The sequence below is a fragment of the Saccopteryx bilineata genome, chromosome 4, assembly GCF_036850765.1.
Source record: "Saccopteryx bilineata isolate mSacBil1 chromosome 4, mSacBil1_pri_phased_curated, whole genome shotgun sequence".
Taxonomy (NCBI): Eukaryota; Metazoa; Chordata; class Mammalia; order Chiroptera; family Emballonuridae; genus Saccopteryx; species Saccopteryx bilineata.
Window position 1 is genome coordinate 221,905,404 of NC_089493.1, and position 21,589 is coordinate 221,926,992.

Here is a 21,589-nt window from a genome sequence, read left to right on the forward strand (position 1 = left end):
GAGGGGATTGGGAGAAGAGTGAGAAACATGAAAGGATTAAGAAGTACAAATTGGTTGTTACAGAATAGTCATGGAGATGTAAAGTATAGAATAGGGAATACAGACAATAATATTCTTATAACTACATATAGCGTCAGTTGGGTATGACATTTATCGGGATGATTTTTTAGTTATTTATGTAATGTACAGTTGAGTATATACCTGAAACTAATATAATATTGTATGTCAAATGTAATTGAAAAATAAAAAAAAGATTAAAAAGCAAGAAAAAAACAAGCTCCACTCTAACTTTTCTAGTTCTTTGCATTAGGGGTTCTCTATCAATGGTAACTTGCCTCCCTGGCCTGCCATTATCCCTTGCATACATCTTCCAGTGAAAATCTGGTAAGAAGCACTGACTCATTTTGGTCATGATTTAGTTAATTCCTTGGCCACATACCATCTAATAGCACCCCACTTTTATACAATTTCTAATAAGTATTGAAATTTGTAATAACCACTTTATTATCATTTTGATGATTGTTTCAACTGCTCCCACATACTGTACTAACACTTCAAAGTGCATGTTACTACATCCCATTTACTACAAAAAGAAATGAAGGAAAACTGGAGCATATAATCAAGCAATTTATTCTTAAGCCCAATAAGCTACACTAATAACACCAGCAATAAAGTTTAATGTCAAAGTTAAGCTTTGTGAAGACCACAGTTATATTACAAATAAGACATTTAAATTCAGCTCATATCCAATGTCTAATGACAGTGATTTCCTGATTGTTTATTAAAGGGGAAAATCTCGCCTGACCAGGCGGTGGCGCAGTGGATGGAGCGTCGGACTGGGATGCGGAAGGACCCAGGTTCGAGACCCTGAGGTCGCGCCAGCTTGAGCGCGGGCTCATCTGGCTTGAGCAATGCTGGCCAGCTTGGACCCAAGGTTGCTGGCTCCAGCAAGGGGTTCCTCAGTCTGCTGAAGGCCTGCGGTCAAGGCACATATGAGAAAGCAATCAATGAACAACTAAAAAATGTCACAACGAAAAACTGATGATTGATGCTTCTCATCTCTCTCCGTTCCTGTCTGTCTGTTCCTATCTGTCCCTCTCTCTGGCTCTCTCTCTGTCCCTGTAAATAAAAAAATAAAAAATAAAAACTCTGTAAAGCCTGACTTGACCTAAATACTGTATGTTAACAACTGAGAATGTTATTTAAGTGCCTTCAGAATGAATTTCTTTTCAATTTCTACAATTTCCCAATTCTTTAAAAAGATAGTGCCTTCTAGAATTTCATGTTTGTTCCATATTTCAACAATACCCACATCCTGGTACTAACAAGAGATGAACTAAGAAAGACCTGAGGAGGCCTATATTGCTATGATAGTAAAAATATCTGATCTTAAAAAGAATTAGGAATTTGAAACTTCAAGTAACCTGTGTAAGGTACCATATTAGTTATAGTGCTTATTTACTTTATTTGGAAAACAATACACACAATTCATACCTTCTCTAAATTAACAAAGGATTTGAGGCAGCAAAACTCTCTAATTTAAAAACAGAGTCTTGAACCTTCCTGGCTCCCACAAAATACTTTCCCCCCAGAAGACAACCATCATTTAGCCAGACTCTTAATTACAGAATATTAATTCTGTGGCACTGACAATGTCAGCATGAGGACACTTTGTGAAATATTAAGTCACTTATGTTATTAGATCTACGCCTAAACACATTTTCCCAAAGAGTTCTCATTACTATTGTCTACATAAGCACAAGGTGGTAGAATCCCTTCCTATTAAAAGTCAAGATTTTTACAACTACACTTCCAGCATTCCTCTGTTGAGAATAACTAAACTCAGAAAGTACATTACAAAATATTAGAATTTCAACACATTAACTAAATTAATATAAAGGAAGAAAATCATAATGACTTCAATATTTGCAGAAAAGTATCTGACAAAATTTAATACTAATTTTTGGAAAAGAAGTCCTATCAAACTAAGAATAGAAAAGAAACAAAACAAATAAACAAAAATACAATAAAATTACAATTCTTGTTAATATATTTAAAGATTCTTTTAAAAATCAGGTACCAGAAAAGAATGACCATCATTATCACTTTACTATCACCAGTTCTAGATAAAGTTTCCTGGTTATAGCCAGTACAAGATATGAAAAAATAAATAAAAATATATAAAACTTGAAAGTAGAAAAATAAAGTTATCGTTATTTAAAGATTGTATGACCATCTAAAACAAAGATTGTATGACCATCTAAAACACTATCAACAACAGAACAAAAAAAATAAACAAGATTTTCTAGAATCAATAAAAAGACAAGAAAAATTTCTAACTACTTTAGGAATAAAAAGAATTTAGGAATATATAGCCAAAGTGATTAATACATAAAAATAAAGTTATTTATAAATACAACCAACCATCAGTTATAAAAAAATTTTTTAATGAATTTATAACAACAGAAAATAAAACCTACAAAGTAAAAATAAATCTAACCAGAGGTATGTTAAATCTGTAAGGACATAACAAAATAAAAGACATTAAAGATACATAAAATATGTAAAGAGATATACCATATTCATGGATAGAAATATTGAATACTATGAAGATATAATTTAATTGGTAAATGGAATCAATACAATTCCACTCAAACCCAACAGAGTATTTTTCACAGAAGTTAAAAAAATAAAACTCTTTAAGCCTGACTGATGGTGGCACAAAGGATAGAGTGTCAACCTGGGATGCTGAGGACCAAGGTTCAAAACCCTGAGGTCACAAGCTCAGTTCACTGCAGATTTCACATTTCTATCATCTTTTGTTGCTTTCCTGTGACCAGTCAAAAGTGCACCATGACTTTAAGGACACACTATATATACAGTATTTATATAGAGTTCAAAAACAAACTAAACTAAATTTATTGGTATCACAACTTAGGTGATGAAACCATAAGAAAAGTCAAGAGAAAAATACAAAATTCAGAATAATGGTTAACTCTGGGAAGGTGTGAGGGTCATGAGATATGAAGAAACACACAGGTCAATGCAACTTATTGACAGTGTTATGAGTCTTGGATTGAGTGGTGAATCTATTTATTCATTATGTAATTATAATTTATAAGTTGCATAAAATGGCCACTTTTGAACTGGAATATAATATACAAATACAAGCCCTGGTTGCATATAATCTTTTTTATCAACAATATATTTTTAAATAAAAACATTAAAGGAAAAAATATCATAACTATTTTTACATAGCAGCACTGCATTTTATAATTTGTTCTTTGGGGGATTTTTCTCTAAATATAATGTTGCAAGTCCAGTTCCATCTATTTAATCAGAAATTATGGGTCCTGCTGGAGAATAAGCCCTATTGGAAGAAGAAGGTATAAGAAAATAGGAAGAACCAGTATTGAGTAAATTTCAGAACAATTATTTATCAGTAAAATATAGCATTACTAAAGCTCAATGGATTCCTTGCCTGATTTGAAATGGAACTATTATTTTGAATAAAATTTTATTTCCTAAAAGCTTTTGCACCAGCTATTTAGAAAGACAATCTGTAAATGTTTTTAATACCAATATTAAAATATAATATCCCAAAACTTTATAATAACATTTTAAAATACAACTACATACTTCTGAAAACATGAACTATCATTTATGTTTCTGTTCTTTGCTTTGTCTACTGTGATTAGTAAATATAAGAAATAAAATTTCCCTCTGAAGATATACAAGCGATTAAAATTTTTAAATGCTAGCATAAGGGGCAGTTATAAGCAACATGAAAATGAAAGATGAGAACTTAGAATTCAATTCAGAATAATCTGCCCCCTTGGCTACAAAAGGACGAGCTCATCTACTCACAAAAGAATATTTCCCACAGAGGATCATCTGCCAGTCTTTCAATATAACACACACAAAAAAGGGCTTTAACTCTGAGGGAAAAAAAACCAAAAAACATTCCTTGTTTTCTAAAAATAAGATGGAAAAGAAAATGCTGTAACAGCAGCCACTGGAGGGAGGACTTGATGTTAGAATGAGAATAAAACAAGCATAAAACATTTTATTTGGTGCTTTGTCTGAACATAACATTTTGTTAAAACTCATTTCTATTTGTTTAAATGACAAATGCTGAAAACACTGCTTTTTCTGCATGAGTGTTAAACTTCCTTTCACTGAAAAACAGATGTTGATTCAACCATTCTTTATTGGTACACAAATTAGCAGTAAGAAAATTATAAAGCTGCTTGGACTAACAAACAATTAGCACCAATGCTTAGTCTAAATGTACATTTAAAGGCTTATACTTTATTTTAAATATATCTATATTTTGTTCATTGAAATATTATTCACAAATTTTGCTGTAAGTCCTTAGACACTACTTAGTCCCTAAGTAACTACTTGAAATCTGACTATACATAAATTGGCAGAGCTTCTATAAACTTGCTCTTAAAGTGGTTGATGGGTTTTATTCACTTTTTATTTATTTATTTATTTTTATTATTCGTTTTTAGAAGCTGGAAACAGGGAGAGACAGTCAGACAGACTCCCGCATGTGCCCCACCGGGATCCACCCGGCAAGCCCACCAGGGGCGAAGCTCTGCCCACCAGGGGGCGATGCTCTGCCCATCCTGGGCGTCGCCATGTTGCGACCAGAGCCACTCTAGCGCCTGAGGCAGAGGCCACAGAGCCATCCCCAGCGCCCGGGCCATCTTTGCTCCAATGGAGCCTTGGCTGCGGGAGGGGAAGAGAGAGACAGAGAGGAAAGCGCAGCGGAAGGGTGGAGAAGCAAATGGGCGCTTCTCCTGTGTGCCCTGGCCGGGAATCGAACCCGGGTCCTCCGCACGCTAGGCCGACGCTCTACCGCTGAGCCAACCGGCCAGGGCTTATTTACTTTTTAATAAAAATATTTATACACTTCAAAATTTGTGTATGTAAACCTGATATCTCTCTCTCTCTCTCTCTCTAACAAGGATCCCAAAGTAAGCTGTAAACTTCCAGTGCTGGCCTTTTATTTTTTTATTTTTTTTTTTTTTTACAGAGACAGAGAGTGAGTCAGAGAGAGGGATAGATAGGGACAGACAAACAGGAATGGAGAGAGATGAGAAGCATCAATCATTAGTTTTCATTGCATGTTGCAACACCTTAGTTGTTTATTGATTGCTTTCTCATATGTGCCTTGACTGCAGGCCTTCAGCAGACCGAGTAACCCCTTGCTGGAACCAGCGACCTTGGGTTCAAGCTGTTGGGCTTTTGCTCAAATCAGATGAGCTCGTGCTCAAGCTGGCAACCTCGGGGTCTTGAACCTGGGTCCTCTGCATCCTAGTCCAACGCTCTATCATCCACTGTGCCACTGCCTGGTCAAGCCAGTGCTGGCCTTTTAACTACCACCAAGTACAGAAATATTATTTAAAGCAAGTTTAAAGATTCAAAACATAAAATTATACATTGCAAGGGCTCAGAGGTGAGCTTTTTGCACAACGCCACCGCCTGGTCAGGCAGAGGTGAACTCTTTCACAATTGCAATTTTTGTTTTAATTGTGCTTATACACTATACAACATTGTGGGACAGCTCTGTTAGGCTTGCTCACTGGTTTACCGTCTGCAAACCCTTTGCCTGATTAGTGCATGAGCACGTGGTAGTGCCACATGTGTACAGCTTATATAAGGCTATGGGTACTTGCGCTCAGGGTTCGTGAATGCGCGAATTGCCTGCCCGCTGCATTGAGGGACCATTTTGCTGTTTGTTTGCCTGAGAGGCGGTTTCCCCTGCCTGTGTGCTTGTCCACTGTTGTGAGACTGTTAAATGGAATGGCCCAACCCTTTCCAGCTCTGCAGTTTTTCTACCATCTGCCGAATTCAATGTGAACCTGCCTGGCCTCAGCCACCAGCATTACATCTGGCATAGCAAGCAGAGTTCAGAGCAGGTTGGTATGGAGCCCCTGACACCCTTGAGGGGTAGAATAGAGTGGCTGTTCCCTATGGCTCTCCTGGTGGGGACCGTGAGCTAGGTGTTTTTTACAATCCTGCAAGAAGAAACCAAGAGCTCTGCGCAAGAAGCTGAGTGAGGTTGAAAGCTCCAGAATGAGCTGCATACTGAGCACCAACAACGGTGTGAACTGGAGCAAGCACTGGAGAAGGAGGCCGACCGGGTCCAAGAGCTGCAGTGTGAGATGCAGGCTGAGCACCAACGGCTCCTGGAACGGAAGCAATCTCTGGAGAAGAAGTTACAGGTTCACAAATTACCAGTTTGCCCTGGAAGCTGAACATTGGCAGTGACAGCTGTTGAAGAAACAACTGTGAGTTCAGGAGCCTGAGTGTCAGCTTCAGGTCAAGAGCCACCAGCCACAAGAGCCAAAGCAAGTGCAGAAGACGGAGCTGCATTTCTACAAGTGGAGTGGCTCAGTGAGAGCAGGCGTTTCCGACTCTTCTGAGAGGGAGGCTCAGGCTGCAATTGCCGTCTGCAGACTCAGAGCCTGGCCGGTGGTAGTCAAGGAGGTAAAGACTCAGCAGCCAAGAGTCCCTCAGGGACAGCCAAAGCCTCCTCCCCAGGTAATGGAGCACTATGTGATCTGGCCCTACACCTGGGTAGAGCTGATGGAGTTGGGAGTGAAACTCAAACAGAAATACACTGAGCCCCTGGCAGCCTGTTTGGTGCAGCTGTGGGACATAGGGTGGATGGCATCATGCTCTCCAGAACAGGGATGGACCATAAAACTGTAGGGGCGGCTGCCTGTGCTGCTCACCCCCCCCCCTACTAACAAGAGAAAAAGGCCTGTGAAAGTTACTCAAACACAGATGTGGGTAGATTTGATTGCAGCCAGGGCAGATAGAAATTAGATGGCAAGCCTAATAAAATCTTGTTGGAGTTTTGGCAGCAGCTTGAGTCAAAACAAATGTTCCAGCCACCGAAAAAGAGGGGAAGCAGGTGGCCCCAGCATATGCCAGGAAGATAGCTGTCATTCAGGTTACAGCATCCCCAAGACCCATCGTCCCAGTCTGAATAAAGGGAGGGGCAAGAGACCCATCCGACAAGGATGGGCATGTACCAGAGGCCCCATGTGAAACTGGCAATCCACTAGTCCCCTTCTAAAGTACAGCAGGTGTTGGCCTTAGAAGGTAATAATAGGTGCTTTTTTGCAGCAGTAGTAGCTAAGAGAACTGTTAAGGCGACACAGACCTTGAATGTGTTTGACCCCACCAGGCCCTGTGAGCTTGTTGAGGGGTTTCGATGGGGCTTGGGGCAACAGAGAGCACACTATGGAAAGGCGCTGAGGTCGTTAATAAAGAGCTGTATGGCTAGTTGCCTGTAATGGACCTTTACCTTGGTGATTTGCACAGACAGCTGGGTTGTCTATCGTGGACTGACTCTTGGACTGCAACCAGAAGGGGGCACTGGCTCCCTTGATGGATGAACATGTCGCTTGTGGACAGTACTATGAGAGACCCTGGGGGGGGAAGGGGAGCAGCATCTGTGGAGGCCCTTCTGCACTGGTTCTCGTCCAGTTGCAGAGACGCACCAGGGACACTTGACTGTTTCCATGGACGCAGCCCTGGACTATACAGGCCTTCCCACCTACCAGGGGGTAGGGAGTTAGAGGTGGGATTCCAGGTGCCACCCTGCACAAAGTGCTCAGGGAGACACTGTAAAGGGTATCTTTGTAATTATTGTAATAACTGTGTAACTTTTGCTATTGCTGTAGTCTCTGTTTCCTGTCATGTAGATTGTGAAGTGAGCAACCCTCAAGTGGTGGAATGTGGGCAGCTGTGTTAGGCTTGCTCACTGGTGTACCAGCTGCAAGACCCTTGCCTGATTAGTGTGTAAGCACGTGGCAGCGCCATGTGTGTACAGCCTATATAATGCAATGGGTGCGTGTGCTCAGGGATCGCAAATTCGCTGGTTGCCTGCCCACTGCTGTGAGGGGCCATTTTGCTGTTTGTTTGCCTGAGAGGCGGTTTCCCCTGCCTCTGTGCTGGTCTGTCATTGTGAGACTTTATTAAACGGATGGCCCAACCCTTTCTGGCTCTGCAGTTTTTCTACCATCTGCCTGAATCCAATGGGAACCTGCCTGGCCTCAGCCATCGACATTACAAACATACACCAGGCCTGTGAAAAGTCCTGAAACAATTCTAAATGTGGAAACATCCCTTCTATTCTAAAATGATTCCTTACACAATCAATATTTGGAATTGACTTCTTAAATTCAAGAATCCTACTGTGATTTAGTCAGTGAACCAACAAAACTGACAGTTCTGAATAAGCATCGAGAAGAAAAAGCAAGAAATAAAGTGTAGCGTACACTCTGAAATTCAGTAAAAGAACACAGCAATTGATCTGACAAGGTATTCAACTGAATAGGGAACACCTAAACTAAGAAAACAGATTTAAAAAATAAATCAGTAACAACAGATACAGAAAGAATATAATTTAGATATTTGTGACAAAAGACAATTTTAACAAAGCCATCAATTAAAATATACTACATAGAAGATATGCTTCAAAAATACAGTAAGTTTGTATTTTAAATACAGACTTCCTGGAAGGGAGCAGAAGGACTGCTTCTGCTGGCACATGATGATCAACAGAATTGAGAGATCCAAGGTGTTGGGCAAACAAGAGTGTTAGTCTTGCTCGCTAGTACTTTGACTGATCAGTGCATGAGCACGGGGCAGTACCACATATGTGCAGTCATCCCTCACCATATCATGGTTCACTTTTTGCAGTCTCACTGTATTGCGGATTTTTAAATTGTATATATCTAATTTTGTATGATGGATTTTTCGCTACATAGCGGGATTTTGTGGTATATACGTATTTTTATGTATTTATTATTTTTGCGGTAAAATAAGCAAAATAAGTGTGGGAAAGGTTAATAACAGAGTGGGAAAGGTTTATAAGAGCGTGGGGAGGGTTTATAAAGCCTTAAAATATATATAAGTAATAAAATAAATATAAGGTTGCTACTTCACAGATTTTCGCCTGCTGCGAGGGGTTTCTGGAACCTAACCCCTGCAACAGACATTGGACCACCCGTATAGTCTACGTAAGGCTTCAGGTGTTTGCCTTCAGGGCGGCAGACTGTAGATTGTGGATTGCCTGCTGCCATTGGGAGGGGCCATACTTGCTATTGTTTGCTGGAGAAAGCCCCCACACACTCTGTTTGCTTGTCAGCCCAGAGAGAGAGAGAGAAATGGTTTTCCCTGCCTGCTTGCTTGTCCACAGTTGCAAGACTCTAATAAATGGAATAGTCCACCATTTCCCAACTCCAGTTCCTTTACTATCTGCCCGAATGCACTGTGAACCTTCCTAGCCACAGACACGGCCACAGGACTTACAAGGTTACTTACTAGCTTCATCAGAATCCGCTCATAGGCACCCATCCCATTGTCAAAGTCCCACACTTTCCTTCAAGATTACAAATTCAAATTTTGCTGTGAGTCAGTGACCCAAATGATTTGTCTTACAGAAACATAAGTACTACAACTGTAGGACGTAAGTTTTTCTTTTAGGGCAGAAATAGATACAAATTTTGATACCTGGAAGTGGAATGTTGTGATACCACAGTGAGGAATGTGCCACCTGGTTCTTTTGATAATTACACTGAAATATGAGAATCGAGAGAAAATAATCAAAGGACTCTTAAAAAAAGGTGTATGGCCAGTGGCCGCCACCGCCATGGCCATGCAGGTTCACATTGGATTCAAGCAGACGGTAAAGAAACAGTGAAGCCAAAAAATGGTGGGCTGTTCCATTATTAGTCTTGTACATGCCAATGAGCAAACAGGCAGGGAAAACACTTCCCTCTTATTCAGGGCTCCCAAAGCCCTGACCCACTCTCTGGTTCCTCCTAGAATCAAAGGCCCCATCAGTCTCAGCTCACAAAAGCCTCTCAGCTCTGGTTTCCCCAACTGCACACTTTCTCTCTTTCTGCAAAACTGGTTTCTCCTTCAACATACTGCATTTTCTCTGCTCTCCATGCAAAACTGCCTGGGCCCACAAAGACCCCTCCTCCAGCAAACATTAGCAAAACAACGGCCCCTCCCAAGCAGGAATACAATCCACAATTTGTAATCAACTGCCCTGCTCTGAGGGCAAGCGCACATGTGGTGGCCCAGCGCCACTTTTTAACAATAAAAGGGAGCAAACTAAAGAAAACATATTTTACAAACTCATTTGCCCAACAAAAGGAAACAAACCTTGTTCTAGGAAAGATACTGTCAAGAGAATAAAAGGACAAACCACAGACTACTTGCAAAAGACATATTTTGTCACGAACACAATGACTAATTGGAGACCACATGAGCACTTGAGGGACCCAGGGGAGGCCACCTCACAATCCCCTATGCAGGTTTCATGAGCCAGCCCTGACTCCCAGTCCTTATGGGTTTTGTTAATATACACAAAATAGAAGCAAGGACAAGAATGAGGAAGTCAGAAAGGGAAACTTCTTTAGAGCAGATTAAAGGGCAAGTGAAGTAGCTCAAATGTCCCCACTTATTGACTAATCAGAATTGCTAATTCTATCCCTATTTTGCTGTGTTCAGCACAGTACTGAGTTCAGTACTTTTGTTAGTAAAGTCACTGTGGCCTTTGCCTCAGGGCACTGAACTCTATTCCTGTTTTTTGTTCCTATTCAGAGCCTCTACAACAAGGGTCCCCAAACTGCAGCCCCATGAGGCCATTTATCCATCCCCTCCGCACTTCCGGAAGGGGCACCTCTTTCATTGGTGGTGAGTGTTGGGCAGATAAAATGTATTATGCTCACTTTGTTAAAGATGGAGGCCTTCGCCCAGGTGATATTAATGTGTGTTGAGAATCCTTGTAGCCTGGGGCTTGGTTTTGGGATTAAGCCTTTCCCACCCTTTTTGATGTGGGGCGGTACAATCCAATCATGCCTCAGAAAGTGACTTTGTATTAGAGACTTCCCTATTTTGTATTTTGGATTAAGGGTTTTGAATCTACACTATAAAATAGGGGTAGAACTGGAGCTTGGGCTCTTGGTTCCTGAGATCATCATTAGAAGAGAGAGCAGAAGAGAGCAGAGAAAGGCCACGTGGAGGAGGCCAGGAGAAGCAGCCAGGATGGTGGAGTGCTGAGTGAGATGCCAGTTTGTGTAGAGTTTGTATTTGGGATAAGGAAGGAGATGGGGAACAGAGGTGAATAAGTCTGGTGAGCTAGAAACCTTTGATTCTAGGAAACTCGGATAAGTCAGTGGCTTTGTGAGCACTGAATGTGACTGGGTTTTGGAGCCCAGTGTGTATTTTTACTTGCCCGCCGGGTGCAAGCTAGAATTAAAGACTATGGCCCATCAGTTATTGGCTCCGCTGTTTCTTTACCGACTGTCCGAATCCAATGCGAACCTGCATGGGCCGGGCTGCTTTGATAGTGGTGGCCCTGGCCACGGCTTCTGGCTTTACAGTGAGTGAGAGGAGCACATTGACCACCTCATTAACCGAAAGCAGGCCCATAGTACCCATTGAAATACTGGTCAGTTTGTTGATTTAAATCTACTTGTTCTTTATTTTAAATAATGTATTTGTTCCATTTTGTTATTTTACTTTAAAATAAGATATGTGCAGTGTGCATAGGGATTTGTTCATAGTTTTTTTATAGTCCGGCCCTCCAACGGTCTGAGGGACAGTGAACTGACCCCCTGTGTAAAAAGTTTGGGGACCCCTGCTCTATAATATCTGATAAAGGTATCTTATCAAAAATACACAAAGAATTCCTAAACCAAGACAGTAAGAAAACAAGTTGTAAGGCCAGGAGCCGCCATATTGGCTATTCACATGAAGGTTCCCATTGGATTCGGGCAGATGGTAAAGAAATGGCACAGTCAGAGGATGGTACGTGTAAAGCCAGTAGCCGCGGCCACCATCACAGCCGCCTGGCCCATGCAGGTTCGCACTGGATTCGGACAGACGGTAATGAAACAACAGAGCCAAAAACTGGTAGGCCATTAGCTTTAATCCTAGCTTGCACCTGGCAGGCAAGTAAAAACACACACTGGGCTCCAAAACCCACTCATTCAGTGCTCACAAAGCTACTGACTCATCCGAGTTTCCTAGAATCAAGGATTTCTAGCTCACCAGACTTATTCACCTCTGTTCCCCATCTCCTTCTCTCTGCACAAACTCTGCACTAACTGGCTTCTCCTTTAGCACTCCACCATCTTGGCTGCCTCTCCTGGCCTCGTCCACGTGGCCTTTTTCTGCTCTCCTCTCTGCTCTCTCCTCTAATGCTAATCTCAGGAACCGAGAGAGCAAGCTCCCGGTCTGCCTCACTTTATAGTGCAGAAATCAAAACCTTTAATCCAGGGGTCCCCAAACTTTTTACACATGGGGCCAGTTCACTGTCCCTCAGACCATTGGGGAGCCGCCACATACAGTGCTCCTCTCACTGACCACCAGTGAAAGAGGTGCCCCTTTCCGGAAGTGCGGCGGGAGCTGTAAAAATGGTTTCAGGTGGCCACATGTGGCCCGCGGGCCGTAGTTTGGGGATGCCTGCTTTAATCCAATACACAAAACAGGAAAGTCTCTAATACAAAGTCATTTATCTGAGGCATAACTGGATTCCTCATGAGAGTGTACCACCCATATCAATCAGTCAAGGGTGTGGGGAAAAGCTGTCTAAAACTAAGCCTTAGGCCAGGGGTCCCCAAACTACAGCCCGCGGGCCACATGCGGCCCCCTGAGGCCATTTATCCAGCCCCCACCACACTTCTGGAAGGGGCACCTCTTTCATTGGTGGTCAGTGAGAGGAGCATAGTTCCCATTGAAATACTGGTCAGTTTGTTGATTTAAATTTACTTATTCTAAGGCAGGTAATAGCAAATGTTGGAGAGGCTGTGGAGAAAAAGGAACCCTCCTACACTGTTGGTGGGACTGTAAAGTAGTACAACCACTATGGAAGAAAGTATGGTGGTTCCTCAAAAAACTGAAAATAGAACTACCTTATGACCCAGCAATCCCTCTACTGGGTATATACCCCCAAAACTCAGAAACATTGATACGTAAAGACACATGCAGCCCCATGTTCATTGCAGCATTGTTCACAGTGGCCAGGACATGGAAACAACCAAAAAGCCCATCAATAGATGACTGGATAAAGAAGATGTGGCACATATACACTATGGAATACTACTCAGCCATAAGAAATGATGACATCAGATCATTTACAGCAAAATGGTGGGATCTTAATAACATTATACGAAGTGAAATAAGTAAATCAGAAAAAACCAGGAACTGCATTATTCCATACGTAGGTGGGACATAAAAGTGAAACTAAGAGACATTGATAAGAGTGTGGTGGTTACGGGGGGAGGGGGGAAAGGGAGAGGGAAAGGGGGAGGGGGAGGGGCACAAAGAAAACTAGATAGAAGGTGACAGAGGACAATCTGACTTTGGGTGATGGGTATGCAACATAACTGAACGACAAGATAACCTGGACATGTTATCTTTGAATATATGTATCCTGATTTATTGAGTCACCCCATTAAAAAAATAAAATTATTAAAAAAGTTGAAAAATAATAATAAATTTACTTGTTCTTTATTTTAAATATTGTATTTGTTCCCGTTTTGTTTTTTTACTTTAAAATAAGATATGTGCAGTATGCATAGGGATTTGTTGATAGTTTTTTTTATAGTCCGGCCCTCCAATGGTCTGAGGGACAGTGAACTGGCCTACTGTGTAAAAAGTTTGGGGACCCCTGCCTTAGGCTATAATGACCTGGCCTGCTTACAGCCTGTTCCCCACACCCAATACAAACTATAAGCGAGCAAACATATACAGTGTGTCCGTAAAGTCACGATGCACTTTTGACTGGTCACAGGAAAGCAACAAAAGAGGATAGAAATGTGAAATCTGCACCAAATAAAAGGAAAACTCTCCCAGTTTCATACCTATTTAGTGCAGTTCAATGTGGGCTCACGCACAGATTTTTTAGGGCTCCTTAGGTAGCTATCCCGTATAGCCTCTACAGACTCGTCACTGAATGATGGCCTACCAGAACGGGGTTTCTCCACCAAACTGCCAGTTTCCTTCAACTGCTTATCCCTCCGAGTGATGTTATTCCTATGTGGTGGCGCTTCATTATAAATGCACCGATATTCACGTTGCACTTTGGTCACGGATTCGAATTTAGCGAGCCACAGAACACACTGAACTTTCCTCTGTACTGTCCACATCTCAACTGGCATGCCGTTGGCTGCTTCGCTGTATACACGGTTACGTCATCATCTGCACATGTGCACATGCTGCCCCATCATCCTACAGAAACTGGGAGGGTTTTCCTTTTATTTGGTGCAGATTTCACATTTCTATCGTCTTTTGTTGCTTTCCTGTGACCGGTCAAAAGTGCACCATGACTTTACGGACACACTGTATATCATATTTAAAAACTTATTTGACCAACACAACTCAATTTAAAAAATAGGCAAAAGACCTAAATAGACACTGCTCCAAAGAAGATATACAAATGACAAATAACCTCATGAAAATATGGTTAATATGTCATTAGAAAACTGTAAATTAAAACAATAAGATACCAATACACACCTTTTAGAATGGCCACAATCCTAATAAACACTGACAACACCAAATGCTGCAAAATGGTACAGCCATGTTGGAAGATAATTTGGCAGTTTATTACAAAAATTAAACACTCACCACATAATCCAGGAATTAAGCTCCTTGAAAGCTTGCAAAACCAGTACACAGATGTTTATAGCAACTTTATTCATTACTGCCAAATTTAGAAACAACCAAGATGTCCTTCAGTAGCTGAATGAATAAATCAACAGTGGTACATACATCCACATAATGGAATATTCAGCACTAAAAAAATTGAGCTTTCAAGCCATGAAAAGACAAGGAGGAAAATTACATGTATATCACTAAGGGAAAGAAGCCAATCTGAAAAGGCTACATATGATATGATTCCAACTGTACAACATTCTGGAAAAGGCAAAACTATTGAGACAGTAAAAAGATCAGTGGTTGCGGGGAGGGAAGGGGAGGAGGAAGGATGAACAGGCGGTGAAACTATTTTGGATCGGTGACACTATTTTGTGCCATACTATGATGGTGGATACATGTCACTATACATTTTTGTTCAAACCCATAGAACGTACAGCACTAAGACAAAGTGCTACTGTAAACTATGGACTTCAGGCAATAATGATGTGTCAGTGTAGGCTAACGAACTGTAACACATGCACCGCCCTGCTGTCAGGATGCTGACAGTCAAAGAGCCTGTGCAAGTGTGGAGCAGAGCAGGTATGGGAAATCTCTAAACTTGCCACTCCATTTTTATCTGGACCTAGAACTCTTTTAAAAATAAAGTCTAGCCTGACCAGGCGGTGGCTCAGTGGATGGAGCGTTGGACTGGGATGCAGAAGACTCAGGTTCGAGACCTCGAGGTTGCCAGTTTGAGTGCGGGCTCATCTGGCTTGAGCAAAAAGCTCGCCAGCTTGGATGCAGGGTCACTGGCTTGAGCAAGGGGTTATTCAGTCTGCTGAGGGCCCACGGTCAGGGCACATGTGGGAGGGCAGTCAATGAACGACTAAGGTGTCGCAATGTGCAACGAAAAACTGATAATTGATGCTTCTCATCTCTCCGTTCCTGTCTCTCTGTCCCTGTCTGTCCCTCTCTCTGACTCTCTCTGTCTCTGTAAAATAAATAAATAAATAAATAAATAAATAAATAAATAAATAAAGGCTTAAAAAATTTATCTCCAGAAGTCAAACGATGCTAAAATTAAGAAATGTATTCTGAACAAAGATCCAATCCAGGGCACTACCAGGAAAACATGGTTCAAACATGAAGCTGAGGGTATGACTAAAAAAATCTTTTGCTAAAACCTCAAAAATACTAAAAAGGTGGTTCTTCAGAATACTAGTCGGTTAGACAAAAGGCCCTCTAAAGAGAATAGCATATATTTTATCGGTCCTCTTTAATAAAAGTCCTAGGAAGCTTGAAGACATTGTCCATTAGCCTTCTTAGCAGGCCCAAGTATTTATCTCAAAGAAATGTGTATGTACGGCTTTTGTCTAAAATAATGCATCTCTCAATAGATTTCACAGAACCTCCACAAGATTTATAAAAGATTAATGTATCAGCCCCTGCTGGTTGGCTCACTGGTAGAGGTTGGCCGGCGAATGGAAGTCCGGGTTCAATTCCCAGCCAGGGCACACAGGAGAAGCTCCCATCTGTTTTTCTACCCCTCCTTCTCTCACTTCTCTCTCTATCTCTCTCTCTCTCCTCCTCCCCTTCTGTAGCAGCCATGTCTCAATTGGCGCAAGTTGACCTCCACCTCAGGCACTAAAGTATGACTTCTGTTGCAAGCAAGGGTCCCAGATGGGCAGAGCATCGCCCCCTAGTAGGCATGCCGGGTGGATCCTGACCAGAGCACATGCGGGAATCTGTCTCTGCCTCGCCTCCTCTCACTAAAAAATAAATTAAAATTAAATTTAAAAAGAGATTAATGTATCTTATTACTTAATATTTGAAAGATTTAATATATTTTAAGTAAAGTGAGACCTTAGGACCCCAACATTCTACTGGTAGGAAGCAGGCTGAGAAAACTACTAACCTGCAAACACCTGCTATCTTTCATGGAAAAAAAAAATGTAGTAAAACCAATAAATAATGCCAAAGGCAAAGCATGAAAAATATTCTCAGGCTCGAGACCTCACGAAAAAACTTTTAATATTTGGACAGCTGGATCTCAGAACTTCTATGAACCAGTGACACCTTTATGTCTCCCATTTGTTCCCTTTTGGAACAAGAATATCTAGAGCACTTATCCCATGCCTGTTCCACCACAGCATGTTGGGTGTTGGGGTGAGGAGAGGGTGGAGAGAACTAGACTCAAGGAGCTGTGCTTAAGGAACTACACCAAGGGAACCCCATGTCCACCTTAACCTGACTCTGACTTAGATGATGAGATTCTGGACTTTGAAATGATAAAGTAACAGAATGAGACATTTGAGGGCCATGGGAATCAGCTGTGTGCTCTGCATGTGGGAAAGACATAAACCACTGGAGGCCAACGGGTAAACTGTGGCAGTCAGCGTCCCACCTCCCGTAATTCGCATCCTCATGTAGTCCATTCCCACACTGTACCAGAGTGTATCTGTAGGACCAATACTAAACGAGAGAAGTGATAGAATCACCCCTCTGAGATTGTTATAAAAGACTGGGGCTTCCATCTCAGGTGCCCTCTTAACTCTCTCAGATCACCACTCTAGGAAAATCATATCGTGAACAGCCCTATGGAGAGGCCTATGTGGTAAATGAAGCTTCTTGCCAACAGGAACATGAGTGAGCCTGAAAGTGGACCACGGAGACCCAATCCAACTACAGATGACCGCAGTCCTGGCTGACACTATAAAAACCACCTCATGAGAGATCCTACACCAGAACCAACCAGGTTGTAGATAACTTGTTACACAGCACAAGACAATATATATTTAAATGTTCAGAGAACTAGTGGCATTACTGAAGCTCCCAGATTTATTCATTCTCATCATCATTGAATAGATTACTGATTTTCCAATTCAGCAATAATTTACTTTTTATGCAAGGAAGGAACTTCCTTTGGATTTACCAAAACAGAGTTAAAGAAGCAATGAAACACGTAAGTGGCTGCCTTCTCTAACCTTTAGAAGATTTACCCCTCCCCCCAAAATCTCCAAGAATTTCTATTAAAATCAGATCTTAAAACAAATGGATAGTACTCCAAAGAAAATGTACATATGTCCCCAAAGCACATGAAAAGATGTTTAACATCATCAATAATTAAGGAAATGCAAATCAAAAGCACGGGAGATACTACTTCACATCCATTAGGATGGCTAATATCAAAAAACAAAGGATGTGAATTGTTTGAGATGAGGAGAGAAAGTGAACATCTGTGTTTTGCTGGCGGGAACATAAAATAATGTAGCCACTGGGGATAATAGTAAGGCAATTCCTAAAAAAAATAAACACAGAATTACCGTATGATCTATTAATCCTACTTCTGGATTTATTCCCCAAAGAAATAAAAGTAGAGACTCAAACAGATCTGCACAGCCATGTTCACAGCAGCATTATTCTCAGCGACCAAAAGGTGAGAGCAACAAAGCTATCCATGAACAAGAGTGAACAAGAGAATGGATCAACAAAATGTGGACTATACATACAATGTAATATTATTCAGCCTAAGGATATTTTTTAACACATGCTACAACATGGATGAACCTTGAAGACACTGTGCTAAGTGAAATAAGCTAGTCACAAACGGACTAATATTGTATGTTTCCACTTATATGAGGTACCTAGAGTAGAGACAGAAAATTCAGAGACAAAAGTAGATCGGTGGTTGCTAGGGCTGAGAGGAGTGGGGGATGTGGAGTTAATGTTTAAAGGGCATCATTTTTAGTTGAAGAAGATGAAAAGTTCTGAATATGAATGGTAGTGATGGTTGTCTATCACAATGAATGTACTTAATGCCACTGAAATGTAATTTAAAAAGAATTACAATGGTAGACTGACCAGGTGGTGGCACAGTAGACAAGACTCGAACTGGAATACAGAGGACCCAGGTTTGAAACCCCAAAGTCCACGACTTGAGTGTGGGCTCATCTGGCTTGAGCATGGGCTCACGAGCTTGAGCGCGGAGTAGCTGGCTTGAGCATGGGATCATATACGTAACCCCATGGTCGCTAGCTTGAGCCCAAAGGTCGCTGGTTTGAAGCCCAATGTCGCTGGCTGGATCTCAACGTCATTGGTTTGAGCAAGGGTTCACTCGCTCTGCTGTAGCTCCCCCCTCCCCACCATCAAGGCACGTAGGAGAACGCAATAAATGAACGACTAAGGTGCCTCAACGAAGAATTTATGCTTCTCATCTCTCTCCCTTCCTGTCCTGTCCCTATCTTTCCCTCTGTCAAAAAAAAAAAAAATTTAAAATAAAAAGAATTACAATGGTAAAATTTATGTATATTTTACTCCAAAAAAAGAAATGAATGAAAAATAAAGTTGACATACATCAGAAAATTAAATACTTGCTACTTACGGTAGTTACCCTGGTTACTGTGCAAACCCAACCTGACTTTAAAACAGCACAAGTGAGTAAATGGTGCTTAACGTCATCAGTGCTAATGTAGAGTACAGAAGCATCTCTACATATATAAGAATGTCAGATCCTCCTCACAGAGGTCTGCTTGTGAAAGGTGAGAAAAATAGGCTGTTAAGAAATAAGCTCCCTCATGAACACACCAAATCACTACATAAATATTTGTTCTCAAGATTTTTAAATCTTAACGCCCCCAACGCCTATACACCTTTGCAATTCCAAGATATACTAAACATACTCGAGTCGGAGCTTTTTGTTAGCCTAAAACCCCTGTTCCCACTCACTCATTTCATTCAGATGTCTACTCAAATAAATGTCCCCTATTCAGAAAAGATAAGCTTGACCACCCTATCTAAAATTCTAAAATAGCATCGTCCATCATTCTTTCCCCTTAATTAGCTTTATTTTTCTTCACAGCTCTTATGACTACTTGACATATATGTATATGTGTGTATGTATATATGTGTGTGTGTGCATGTATATGTGTCTGTATGTGTGTGTGTATGCTTGTCAATTTTCTTTCTTCATCCACTACAATATAAAGTTCTGCAAGAGCACAGAACTTTTATTGGCCACTACTATATTCCCAGCACCTAGTACACTACCTGGTACACTATAGGTAGCTGATAAATATTTGTTAAGTGAATAGATGGCTATTCACAGCTTCACACAGTGTATTTCCCTCTTGGCCTTGGTGCTATCCATCAGCCTTGAAACAACCACTGCCTAACAGCCATCCAGAGCATCCCTGTTTAGGCTTCACTGGTGAAGTGGAAGGAACACCCAGTTTAAAAGTCAGACAGAAACGTGGTACCGGCAGTGACCATAAGACCTTAATTAAGCACTTCAAACAGTGCTCCCTCTTAGTTTCTCAATACACTAAAACAGAGTATATGTGTCCCTCACAATGCTTGCTAAAGCACAAGGATAAAGAATTTACCTCTAACATGGCTTTAAAACAAAAAGGTACTACGTATTTCACAACAAACATCATATTACATATATTTTAATAAAAGTTACAAGGTATTTTGTAGTCTGAAAACCACAGAATTTTCCCTTTACAGCTTTTCAGAGGATTTGGGGGGCAATGGACAAATGCAACAAAGTTGGTTATCAATAAATACAGCCAAGAATTAAGAGGCTAGTTACTTGGACCAACAGATGCACGCTCTGGAGCACTAGAAGAATTATGTTAACTCTCTGGATGAAGGGACAAAAAGACTACTTCCAAAATATACCCAACTTTCTAAGGCAAAAGTAGTCAACTAAGAATTCATTCCTATTAAATATCCCACGGTGCAATTTTTAAAATAAATTTATTTAAGAGAGAAACATCCATTTGCCGTTCCACCCATTCATGCACCCATTGGTTGACTGTCGTGTGTGTCCTGGCTGGGGGTGGGGGCGTGGAACCCGCAACCTTGGCACATCAAGACGACTCTCAAACCAACTGAACTAGTCGTCAGAACCTGCAAGCTGCAACTTTTTAGAACATTTTATAACTGCACTTTAACCTTCTGTCTGCAATAAATGACTTTTAATAAAGCTTTGGCAGTAGATAATTTTTATAGAAAATCTTTAACCAGAGAACCACACTACCTCCCTCCCAAGCAAGCGTAGGTCTCCAGGGATTCCAGAAACCCCCGGGTCCAGTGTGAGGAAAGTCATTTAGGAACACACGTGTCCAGCCACGGAAGTGGAAACAGGAGGTGGAAATCACCCATCGGGGGTCCAGGACATAAAGCAGAGGTGTCCGCAGGAAACGCAGAGTAAGTAGCTCCGGGGAGCCTCCGCCCCGGGGCCAGCAACTCCGACCCCAGACGGACCAAGCCAGCCCCCTTCTCCGGTGACGGCCCGGGTCTGCCCCGCAGCTCACATGCCCGCAAGCAGACGTCCTACCTGAGCTCTGCCCCCAGCTACAGGGCTGCCGAGGGAGGCGGGAGGAGGCGTGGCCTTCCAGCTCGCCCTGCGAACACTCTTGTGCGGTTGTTATGACTTTCTCTCTCCGGATCCGCGCCCCCAGTAAGTTCGAGTTCCACTTCCGGGGTCCGCAAGAGACCGAAACGTCATTGCGCACGCGACAGCGACAAATCCGGAAATAGACGGGGCGTGGTCATTGGCGCGGCTCCTCGGCACTAGGTGGGCTGAGAGGGAGGCCGGTGGGAGGTGGGAGTAGTCACGTTAATTACGTGCAGGTCTGCTCGCCCTCCCTCCACCCCTCTGAAGTGGGGGACACCCCTTCCGGGGGCCACGCTGAAGTTTCGATCTCCAAGCGAAATTTAAGAAACAATTCCAGAGAGTCCATGCTGCTCAGTGCCCACTCTGCGACCTTGGCTTATCTGCCTTTACCGGTCCGTTCAAGTCCAGAAAAGAGGGACGGTGAGAAAGTCTAGCTTTAGCAGATAAAATTTACCTCTCAGTTATAGCGTAGGTAAAGTAGGAAGTCAAGAATAGATTCCCTGAACC

General features: G+C 41.9%; 1 protein-coding gene across 3 annotated transcripts in view; it reads right to left on the reverse strand.

The window, feature by feature from the left end:
- The window catches only part of ARB2A (ARB2 cotranscriptional regulator A), a 497,335-nt gene extending 476,153 nt beyond the window's left edge, over positions 1-21,182 (reverse strand). Inside the window, exon 1 of one of the 3 annotated variants that reach the window (XM_066273820.1) lies at positions 21,023-21,182. The gene's annotated coding sequence lies outside the window, so the exon portion shown is untranslated. The remainder of the gene's footprint in view (positions 1-21,022) is intronic. The other 2 variants (XM_066273818.1, XM_066273817.1) reach the window with 2 other exon arrangements.
- Positions 21,183-21,589: the final 407 nt, after the last annotated feature.